Source organism: Zingiber officinale, chromosome 9B (assembly GCF_018446385.1).
Source record: "Zingiber officinale cultivar Zhangliang chromosome 9B, Zo_v1.1, whole genome shotgun sequence".
In the NCBI taxonomy this organism is placed as follows: Eukaryota; Viridiplantae; Streptophyta; class Magnoliopsida; order Zingiberales; family Zingiberaceae; genus Zingiber; species Zingiber officinale.
In genome coordinates, this window is record NC_056003.1 from 110,671,060 (window position 1) to 110,680,963 (window position 9,904).

The following is a 9,904-nucleotide window of genomic DNA, read 5'->3' on the forward strand; positions in this document are numbered from 1 at the left end:
TGACATGCACAACATGTTGTAGCAACAAGCTCATTTTACGTGGATGATAATGTAACAATTGATTATTTTTTCGAAGACCATGAAATGACTCCCGTACCCAACATGAAAATGTACCCAGATGTACTTATTTGATCCTCTAGATCTCCTGCATAATCACTATCTATAAAACCAAATAGATATGACTTTTCTCCCTTTTATAAAATATCCCAAACTCTTTAGTACCTTGCAAGTACCGAAAAATTCTCTTTGTTGCTAAGAGATGAATTTCTGTAGCACAATCCATGTATCTACTAATTATATTTACAACATGCATAATGTCTGGTATGTCGCCGTTAAATACATTAAACTCCCCACTATCTATTTGTAAAGTGTGGCATCAACCTTCTTTCCTCCAATATCTTTATGTAACTTCACTCCAAACTCAGATGGAGTATTTACAGGATTATAATCTTTCATTAAAACTTGCTCAGAATTTCTTGCACATATTTTTTTTGAGAAATAAAAATTCCACCAGAAGCTTGCACCACTTCAATACCAAGGAAATAATGCATCATACCAAGATAAGATATTTCAAATTCTGTCATCATAGATTTTTTAAAAATTTCTAAATATAGATATACTATTTTCAGTGTAGATTAAGTCACCTACATATAAACAAACTATCAATATTTTTTCTCCATCATCAATCTTAATAAAAAGAGTATGTTCATAAGAGTATTTTTGAAAGCCTTCCTTCAAAAAATAAGTTTCTATACGATTATACCAAGCTCGTGGGGCTTGTTTTAGTCCATATAAAGCTTTCCTTAATCTATAAACTTTATGCTCATTACCAAATTTCACATAACCTGGAGGTTGATCGATAAATACCTCTTCTTTCAAATCTCCATAGAGGAATGTTGTTTTACATTCAATTGAAAGATATGCTATGAATTTTGTGCCGCCATCACTATCACCACTTTGATTGTATCATGTCTTGCTATAGGTGGAAAAACTTCTTTATAATCAACACCAAAGTTTTGCTTATAGCCCTTCACTACCAAGCGTATTTTGTACTTGTCAATCTCACTATGTTCATTTAGCTTTGTCTTATTAACCCACTTTACACCAATTGTCTTTTGCCCTTTAGGAAGATCACATAATTCCCATGTATTATTTTTTTCAATTGCTGTAATTTCATCATCCATAGCCTTTCTCTATTTTAATTCTTTAACAACCACTTCAAAAATAGTGTGGCCACAATCTGAAAACAAAACAAAATGTGTAAGAGGATCATCACCTTTACAATTCCAATAACCTCATAATTAGACATCCATGTTGGTCTTCTTCGAATGCATTATGACCTTTGTGATTCTACTTCAACTGAACTTTGATCTTCTATAAGAATATTTTGAGAGATTTTCTCACGTTGCTCATCCTCCATAGACTGTTATACTTTCTCATTATCATCAAAATCTACAGGGATAATTTTTTTAATGTCATTTTGATTCCATGGCCAAGTATCTTTTTCATCAAAAATAACATCATGATATAATGATTTTCTTAGTGCAGGGATTATATAATCTATAAGCTTTTGATGTATTACTCATGCCAAGAAAAATACATTTTTCACCTTTGCTATCTAGTTTCTTTCTCCTTTCATCTAGAATATGAGCATACGAGATACACCCAAAAATCTGAAAATGATCAATAGTATATTTTTTTTTCCACTCCAGGCTTCCTCCGATGTCACATTTTGAATAGATAATGTGGGACTTCTATTCAATATATGGATGCTCCAATTAACTGCTTCTGGCAAAAAAGTTTTTGGAATACCACTTGTCGTTAGAAGGGTTCGCACCTATTCATAATAGTGTGGTTCTGCCTCTCGTATACACCATTCTGTTGGGGTGTGTAGCTGTTGTAAGTTGACTCTTGATTCCATGATTCTCATAAAAATTTGTAAATTCATGTGAGCTATATTCTCCACCACGATCTGTATGCAGAACTTTCATAGAGTTGTCAATTTCTTTCTCGACAAGTGCTTTATAATTTTTGAAAGATGTAAATGCTTCAGATTTTTCTTGCAACAAATAAATCTATATTTTGCGGCTATAATCATCAATAAAGGTAATTATGTATCATTTACCTCCATTAGAATGTGGTGTTATTAGTTCGTAAATATTTGAATGAACAAGCTTTAATGCCACCTTTGCTCTCCAAGATTTTCCTTGTGGGAATTGATTGCAGTGTTGTTGCTAACAACACATTCTTCACAAACTTGAGAAACAGTTGTAATTTGAGAAAGATCGATTACCATATTCTTCTATTTTAGTGTTTTCAATTCACCAAACTTTAGATGTCAATAGTGAAAGTGTCATAACCATGTCTCATCATCAAATTTTGCTAAAAAATATGAATGTGATGTAGTATAAAGATAAAGTGGAAGCATACGATTTGCTATCATGTTAACTTGCGCAATTAAGCCCAACTTTACATCTTGAATCCAACAAACTCCTTCTTTAATAGCAATTTCATATCCTTTTTCTTGTAATTGATCCACACTAAGCAATTAGTCTTTAAATCTGGCACAAAACGAACATTAGAGATAATATGGGTAGAATACCCTTTTGCTTGTATGATTACCTTTCCTTTTCCCATAATAGAAATTATAGAGTTGTCACCAATTTGACAGAACTATGAAAGGATTCATCTAAGTCTGAAAATGTATCCTTTTCTCTACATATGTGATTGCTGTAGCCTGTATCTAAGTATCATATATTCCGTTGAGTTTTCTCTTTCTCATGACATACCATTAAAAGGGGCAGCCCCTCTTCTTTTTCTACAAAGTTAGTCTGATCTCTATTTTGTTTCTTCAAATTAGTATAACATTCTGATCTATAATAGTTATACCTATGACATCAGTAACATTCAACATTAGACTTGTCTGCTGACTTTGTTCTATTAGTTATAGACTAATGACCTCCACACCCTCTATCTCTTCTTTGAAAATGACTTTCTTGGTGTTGATTTTGTTATTGGTTCCCATGATCATTGTTGTTTCTACCACCTCTTCTTCTTCCTCGACCTCTACCTCTTCCTCGTCCTCTATCACGTTTACTATTTTTTGAGTGATTTTCTAATAAAGCCTTCAATGTTTGCTCCATTTTTTTATATTGATTGATTTTTTGCTCATGAACTAATAATAAACTTTGTAATTCATCAATTGAAAATAGACTTACATCATTTGCTTCTTCAATGACACAGATAACAAAATTAAATTTTTGTATCATACATAGAAGAATTTTTTCGATGATGAGAACATCCTCTATCTTGTCGCCAAGGATCCGTATTTTGTTGACAATTGCCATCGTTCTTGAAAAAAATAATCTGAAACTGATTCTCCTAATTTCATTCGGAGCATTTCGAACTCCGAACAAAGTGCTTGAAGCTGTTGCTTTTAGCTTTTGTCGTACCTTGATACTTCTTTTTCATATAATCCAAATATCTTTGGCGGTATTCTTGCAGAGAATGTTTTCAAAGATTGAGCGATCAATAACTTGGAAGAGATAGTTTTTTGTTTTAAGATCTTTCAATTGCGCATCTGTTAGCGCAACACCTTCTATCAGTTCTGCTATTCTAGAAATCATGACCGTCCAATATTCTTTAGATCTTAAAAAACTCGCCGTGAGCATACTCCACTGCTCATAGTGACTATCAAATCAAGGAATGACAAGGTGTAAAAAACTTTCAGAAGACATAATAACCTTCTTTGAAACCTTGCTTTGATACCATAAATCAAAAAAATAGACGAGTCGAGGATAAAAGGATGATAAAAAATAAGTTATTCACACACTTTTATTGATCATTACATATCCTATTTATAGGCTAATATATCACACATATTAAAAAACTTAACTCCACTAACACTATAATATTAACCACTAACACGACATTGCAATCATTATCCTATCATTTCTCCACCACTAACTGGACATGTCAACTTATTAAGCCACCAACACCACATTATGACCATTATCCTATTTTTTTCTCTCCACTAACTCAATTAAAATATGCCCACTAATTCATTAATTTAATCAACATTCGTTGCTTCTCAATTTATGTTTAGCCTTGCCCTCCTTGGTTTCCATGGGCTATCGCTTGGGGCTCTCTCTCTCTCTCTCTCTCTTATTTTTGCTCCACATTCTGTGCAGCTAAAAGAAGCCGAAGAGTTCATAGAGTACGGGGTTGTCGGCGCAAACTGTTGAATTGGCGGAGGATGTCTAAATGGAGGAGCTGGTGGGGGTGACAATGCAGGATAGTCATTTCTTGGACCTAAATTTGTGCTCGAGGATGACAAGGACGATGTCGCAGAATCTGGACGTGGTGGAGGCCGCCGGAGCATTGCAGTCGATGGCGATGTCATCGCTGGCACAGCAGTGGCAAAAGGCCATAGAAGACAAGGCAAGACATTTAGTCCCGCATTGTCTGTTTTTTAATTTGTACCCGCCTTATAATCTTTTGAAAAAGGTGCCTAGATACCTTCGGGGGGTGAAGCGGCTTGGGGCATGGTTATCATCTTTGGTAACCCTAAACCCGTCAACGTCTCACTCGAGTTCGTTGTGCTCTTGTTGGTGATCTCCCCAGCGTCTGCACCTAAACTAGACGCTGATGCCCTGATTGCCATGTCCTAGTGGCTGATGGGGGCGATCGCAGGCGACCATTAGCTTGGAGTGTTGTGATTGCCGAATTCCATGCCATTAAAAGTAGCTCCCATTTTGTCTTTTTCCCGATATTTTATCTTTATCATTTTTATTTCTCACATTTGCTATACAATCTAAATCAAATTATTTGCCACTTGATTGATTAAATTAGGCGACCCGTTGATTCCTAATTCTTTTAAATAAAAATAAGGTTTTCACTACATAATTAGTTAATTAACTTCTCATCTAAATTACATATCTAATAGTCTCAACTTAGTCTCGCTGGATCAGAAATTTTATCAAAACTTTAAATCAGTCAACTTTAGTTGTATTAATATATAATAATAGTATTAATATTAACTAAATTACATATCTAAAAGTATTTCACACATGCAAAATGAAGGGATGTTATTTTTTCCGAAGAGATATAGAGATGGATAAATATGATTATAATTTTTTTTGAAAAATTGATTAGATATAGATGAACTGATATGACTATATCGATATGCAGAAGAGCTGAAACAGATGAATTGATGTGTTGTGATATAAAAAAGATACGAAGAAGAAAATTGTAGTAAAAATTGAAAAGGCAGAGGGGAGGAGATAATGATGAAGAACCAATGAGAATTGAGATGACGAGAAAAAGTGAATCATATAGTAAAAATTAAATTATATATATGTGATTTGAGAAAGATAAAATGTTAAAATTACTAATAAGTCTTAAAATTATTTTCGATATGAAAAAAAGAATATCTATACAACCTAATTTTAGAATTTATCAAATTAATTAAGAGTTATTTATCAAACGGTCAAGATTTTTAATTAAATAGTAAAATATACAATTTTTAAGGTGACCAAACATGCACACCAACTTTAGAGCAATTTTAATCACTAACCATTAATTAAATCATCATAATTAAGTTGATTGATTCACATATCTCAGAATTCTTTCTAAAACCGCCATTGCTCGTCTAGTGGACTCAAACATGCATACTCAATTGCTTTCCAATCGACTCGCGCGTCTAAATCAACCTTTAACTCAGCCTGCTAGTCTATGATTAGTTCATTTGAATTGTGATTAGTTTTGTTGTGCCTACAAAATTAATTATTTACACAATTAGTCAACTAATATAGCTATTCGTGACTAATCTTTAAATGTTTATCTTATGTTAGTCAATTGTTTTATGATTTAATTTGTTCAGTTAAATGTTCTTATTATGTTTTTGTTTTGTATTTAATAATTAAGGGGCTTTCTAGTTTGATGAGCATGTTTAATGCCCAACGTACAAGAGGCTCAAAGGAAAGAATGATCTACGAGGATTTAAGTCGTATCTTTCTTATATTATCCATACCAAGCTACACTATTGATATTCCTCTCCATCTCTACTCAAACAATTGACATGATAAATTAGCAAATCAACATTCTTAGAACCATATATATTTTAATTCGGCTGAGGCTTAAGTACGTATGTAATCTTATAACTGAATTCAATTTAAAAGTCAGATAAGTGATAACTACATAGTTATAGGAACTTGATGATTAAATAGCTAATCTTATATTTAAATAGTAGATTTAGCTTTAGGCATATAATAGATTGATTTTGCATATATTCTACCAATTTATCCTTTGCTAAAAATGGTACTGATAAGTTATCTTATAATATGAAAGAACTATTTATATATACTAAGTGGTCGGGGTGTATTTAGAGGTGATCCGGACATCCCAAAGTGAATGTACTCAAGATTTGAAAATTCTATATATTAGAAGTGGCAACACTATGCTTACCAATACTAATATCCAGGGGCATTCATTATTCGGATCAATCCATTAACCTGTCTGATCCAAATAACATTCGGGTTATTTGATTTGGTTAAATGAAATTCGGATCGGTTGAATGAACTGACCCAAAATGTTAATTATGTTAAGGATTTGATTTTGGATTTAGCTCCCCATCCGAATAACCCGAATAAGGAATTAATATATTGATGCGGTGATAAGAAAGAGCCTACCTGCATGAGTCAATTGCCACGGTGTAGGTCAAAGTCAAGGCGGTCAACACCATGGCTTAAGTAAGGATCTACGACATCTGAGCGGAAAGAGGTTCATCGGCCGATCGGAGGGATCGTTGTCCGATCGACCATCTAAGTAAACAGTATAATTAGTCGGGTCGGCGGGAGAACAAGCTACACGGGCCGGGAGCCCAAGCCAAGCAGACCACTCGTCTGACTCGAAGAATGGAGTTGGCATTATACATTTAATAAAGTAATAAAATGGAGAATTAATAAAGGAAAGAGAAAATCAAATAGAACACTCTATCTATCATTAAATGAGAAAAAGTCAAGACAAAAATATCCTCTGTCGGTAATCAATATTATTAAACAGGGGAAGATAGAGGATCACCAGAAAAAGTATAAAAAGGGCACACTAGGTATGTGTTAAAATGTCTAGAATAAATGACATTAATTTGTAATCTCATTAAGTGTGAGTCAGTGGGTGAAGTTAATGGTGAGTCAGTGGGTGAAGTTAATGACCTAGGAGTAAAATGACTTCTCTAGGACACTATATAAAGAGAAGCATTGTTTGAATGTAGTGACAGATAAAAAGAAAGAATTTCAAGAGAAGTAAAAGGGTGGGTCGGTAGTTACCCAAAATTTCGTCTTCAAATTCCTTGTTCCTTATTTCCATAAAACATCTCGCTGTGTCTCAGCAATTCCACAAAACCCTTCCTGTGATACAGCAAAGCACTGCTTTCCAAACATCTCCAACAGTATGAAGAAGGCAAGTAAAATCTTTATCCTGAGTACTTACCATTTTCCTTCTCTGTTTCTGACTTGAGCGTCGGAGGGCCAACGCCAGGGACCCCTTCCCTGGTTTGGTTTTGTTTTGCAGAGAACGAGGTCTTCATCTAGTCAACGAAACTGCCACCTTCCAGGCTATCCAGCTTCGCGCCTTCAGACAGGATTATATATATTTTATAATTTTTTACTATAATCTTTGGAATCTTTTGAATGTGTAAGTTTTTTTTCTTACAGTGAATGAAACTATTTTATGAAATTTGGAGCTTATTTTTTGTAAATGTAAATTATTTAGAGTTTATTTATTTGAAGAAGATTGAAAATTTGAAATGAAAAGAAAATTGAGTTAATTGGTACCTGAATCAAATAACTCGAATTAGTTTCGGCTAATTTGGTTTGGTTTATAGTTAATTTGATTTGGTTCATAGTTGGATTTTAAAAGTTATAAAATCTGAGTAATCCAAATAATTTGAACCAAATCAAATGAATACCCCTACTAATATATGATGGATAGTCAGAAAGGATAGGAGTGATTACTGGAGCGGAAAGAAAGACGGTGTAGTGTTTAGTGTTTGGTAAGAGCATCTCCAATGTAAACTTTTTAAAAGGTTTGTAAAATTAAAAAAGCTTAACAAAAAAGCTCTAATGAGTAGGAAGATAAGCTTTGAGGTTTTTATTTTAAGAGCATGATTTTTCAAACCTACTTTTTTCTCTTCAAGATGGAGCTATTAATCATTGAAAAATTAATATTGCATGTTTGACTTTTTAAAAGAATTAATTATTTTATTTAATAATTAAATTATATACTTTTCTTTTGAAAATAAATATATTTGATAAATTTAAAAAAATATAAATGACTATAATTAAATTAAAATTCATAAGTTAATTAAATATTAAATAAAAATTATAAATTAAATTAAATTAAAAATCATAAGTTCATTAATTTATTAATTAAAAATTACAAATAAATTAAATGAGAATTAAATAAAATATTAAGTAAAAATTATATAGAGATATTAAATGAAAAAATAATAAATAAAGATGTGTGATTTGTAATGTAGGACCCACAAAAAAGTTGTATGGAAGTTTTTCGATTGTGGAGAGAGTAGTAGGGTTTTTCACTTTTGATGTGGCATATTGAAAATTACAAAAAAGCTTAAGATGAGATTTAACTATTGAAGATGCCTTAAGTAACGAAGCTCGTTCGGGAGTAATTAAGTAGCTAGAAAATTGAGTCCGAAGGTCAAATGGATATTTTTATGGGATAATGGCCTAACCCATAATTGATTAAGGATTATTGGAGTGCTCAACGTCCCACAATTTGTGTAAAAGCACAGTTGAAGGTTTTTAACAAATTTAGTACAAGAAAGTTTCTAAATATCAAATTTGTGTACTAACCAATGGCCTAACCCATAATTGAGTAAGGAGTATTGGAATGTTAAAGGTCCCACAAATTTGTGTAAAAGCATAGTTGAACGTTTTTAACAAATTTAGTACAAGAAAATTTCTAACCATCAAATTGTGTATTAACCAATGGAGCGTTAGTAGTTTTGATAAGCTGGGCAAGAAGGAAAGACAGTAAAAGGGTTTCATCAATAGTAGAATTTATAGCTCCATTATTGAGGAAAGCATGTAGAGTTGTTGGTATAGGGAGCATCAAATAATCGAATTTAGTTTAAATTTTAGTAAAGGTTTAAAGTTAAAGTTAATTGTTATCTAATAAACTTAACTAAGTGTGTAGGAAAATCCTAGTTGAGCCTAGACAAAGAAGTACTAGTCGAGTGGACTGGGCAAAGAAGTCTTGATCGAGTGGACTAGGTAAAAGTCTTATCAGATCAAGGATATCGGATAAAAGTTCTAAGGGGTCGAGGACACTAGACGGGAAGCCATGGGGGTAGTGAATACCAGGAAAAAGTCTAGACGGGTTGAGGATTAGATGTCTAGCGAGAAGTCTCGAAGGTCAAGATCAGATGCTGAGCAAAATTCCAAACCTGTCTGGAGGACCGGATATTTGGTAAACAGGTAAACTCTCTTGAAAGGAGTGTGTATGACCGTGTTAGGCTTACTAGAGGGGGGTGAATAGTCCTAAAAATAAGTTATAAAAATCTCTTACTATTTGAATTAAGCAACAACACAATATTAGCAAAAATAAATAACTAACATAAAAGAAATAACAAGAAAAAAGGTAAAAAAGCTCACAGAATTACTTGGTTGCAACCTATATAGTTGTTAATCTAATATAATGAAAAACTCACAAAAAAAACTCCTTTGTTGAATGCGGAGTAACCTCTTATAAGCGTTGATAGGTCAAGAAATTAACTAAAAAATGAATATAGTGATTGTTGTTGAATTTCTAACTTCAGGGAATTTTTTATAGCCTCCTAAGATAAGGTTCCTATTGCCAGACATAGCTTGGAGGCGCATCCAAA